Here is a 2,459-nt window from a genome sequence, read left to right as displayed (position 1 = left end):
CACAGGTCAAAAAGTTTGAAAACCACTGGGATACATGATAGTGGCAACAAATGGAGTTGGGATGGATATAGTAATGGTAGACTACAGTATTTCTGACAAAGCTGTGTTGGTCAATGTTAGTAAGTACAGCCTTTCCTCATCAGATTGTGCTGCTTGCCTCTCTTGTAATAACTGCTCAGCGAGTCTGTGACCGCGGTTGCGGATTAATTTTTTTCCGGGGATGCCCTTTGCTCTGTTTGAGAACATGCCCCCTAAATGGTCTGTGCACGGCCGTGACCGCAGGCATGAAGAGGGTCGGGAGGAAGGGATGGGAAGGAGGACTGGAGAGAGGGATTCAAGAGTGGGACTGGATCTGTGGATCTGCTCCGAGAGCACCGGTGGAATCAAAAACAGATTGGGGTCATTTGACGCGACGTGATTTGATTTGTGATTGGTACAAGGTCTCCCGGAAATTGGTGCGCGTGGGCTGTCTCCGAGACACCTCCTGTCACCACGGCGGTGAGATATGGAGAGGACCATGCAATGTGTCACATCATCAATGACCTTTTTGGAATTAATGTTTGTAGCGTTGGTCCTGAGGAGCATTATTCCAAACAGTGACAAGCAGGCTAGTGCACAGAGACGAACAACACAGTGTTATACGCACAAGTAATGAATTGTCACTAAGGTGTTATTCAAAACAGTGACAAGCAGGCTAGTTTACAGCAAGGGACAGACAGTAGGGTTAGAGACGCACATTTCTGTCTCCATATGTCACCAAGGCACGGTGAGTGTTCATTATTAACCTGTCTTTTTTTAAGGGGTTAACCTATGTCTTAGTTTACTCTCCGGATGCACACAGAGTACATTAACTAGGCCGTAAGGTGTCCATCGTGACATTCTGTAAGGCTGTGATCAATGACAATCCTAATAGCAGACCTGGGTTCAAATATATGTGTCTACTCAAAAAATGTGGAGTTCAACAAGGGTTCTTCTAAGATCCTCAAAGCTCTTTGAAGAACCTTAGAGTTCTTGGCACTGAAAGTGGCCCCAAAAAGGTTCTTCCAAGAACCCAATAGGAGGTGGGGTTCATCGAGGAACCTCCTTAGTTGGTGGGGGTTCTTGCAGGAACCTAACTACTCAACTGAAACATTTAGGTGCAGGCACTTAACTGAAAAACGTAAAGATCTCTTCAATTTAAGGTAAGGTGTGTCCCTTGTATGATCTAAATTGATATTGTTTTACGATGATACCATCTATCTTTTTATATTTGTGCAAATCTTTCTAAACCAGAAAATGGACACAATTCAATGGATACCAATCAACGAAGAGGTAAGAATATGTAGGCTATAAGAATATGTTGAAGGCTAGCTGTATTGAGTGCAGATGACTAAACTGCTCACCTTTGTGTCTGTGTCTGCAGGTATGAAGACGAGGCATACAAAGGTATGTCAATAGGTGCTGGTATATTATTATGCAGATCACATTTACCATATTTCTCTCTTACCTCTTCAATGAATATCCCATAGGCCTCTACATTATGGACAAGGTATGTGTATGAAAACCATTATCGAAACAGGTTTTTCAATTCCCATTTACCACAAAAAACAAGGTATGAATACTGTAGTGTGCATGTTTTGTTAATCATCTGTATAATTACTATTATTTGGGATTCACAGACTTCACCCTCCCTACACCTCTGATGAATATAACAGGAAACCTGTTTGATCACCAGGCTCTGCAAAATCCTTCTGTCTGTGGATACGGAGAACATCAACACATTAACATCAACACGTCATTGGACTTGGGCCTCTGCAGGGAGTTTACCTCATATTTAGATTGTTTTATTCTGCTTTGCCACTAAAATCATAATAAACACTGAGAACTAAAATATAGTGTTATTGTTGTTATGCATGTTATTATTATTAATATAAATGAACCCCAAAAGGTTCTTCAAAAGTTTCTTTGAGGGGTTCTTTATAGGAGTTCCCCCACCGTTTCAATTTGAAGAACCCCTAAAGCATACTCCATGAACCTTTGCTTTTTAGAGTGTATTGGAGTAATTGTTATTGAATTCTATTAAGCTATTTATTTTTGTATTTTAAAATAATCTGGCCCAAATCAACTACAATTTTCTAATAATTTCCTATAAATTGAGTACTATTTCAAAGTGTTTTCAAATGCTTTTTTCAAATATTATTTTCAATACCTGGGTTAATTGCATGGGATTGTAGTTGAGTTTTTCAAAGACTTTTCAAGTGTATTTCTAAATACATTCCGAAAAATCGAAATACTTACTTCCAAATGTCTTTGAAAGTAATTGAAATACCCTAAATAGTATTTTGAACCCAGGTCTGCCTTATAGCCCCCCAAAAAAGCAGTCCCCTTCAACATGCTATCGTGCCCAATCTCCATCTCTGTCTCCATTTCCATAGTACCATGCTGGGTTCCCTGGTAGTACCCCCTCCCCCTTCACACAT

General features: G+C 40.3%; 1 long non-coding RNA gene across 1 annotated transcript; it reads left to right on the top strand.

Annotated features, from left to right (window-relative positions):
* The first annotated feature begins 1,284 nt into the window (after window positions 1–1,284).
* Window positions 1,285–1,870, top strand: LOC115175223 (uncharacterized). The gene is made up of 3 exons (XR_003871942.1): window positions 1,285–1,311; window positions 1,403–1,425; window positions 1,659–1,870. It is a non-coding gene; the product is annotated as an uncharacterized LOC115175223 (long non-coding RNA).
* The last annotated feature ends 589 nt before the right edge of the window (window positions 1,871–2,459 follow it).

Source organism: Salmo trutta, chromosome 35 (assembly GCF_901001165.1).
Source record: "Salmo trutta chromosome 35, fSalTru1.1, whole genome shotgun sequence".
NCBI classification, from domain to species: Eukaryota; Metazoa; Chordata; class Actinopteri; order Salmoniformes; family Salmonidae; genus Salmo; species Salmo trutta.
Note: the sequence above shows the minus strand (reverse complement) of the source record. Positions and strands in the feature narration are given on the sequence as shown.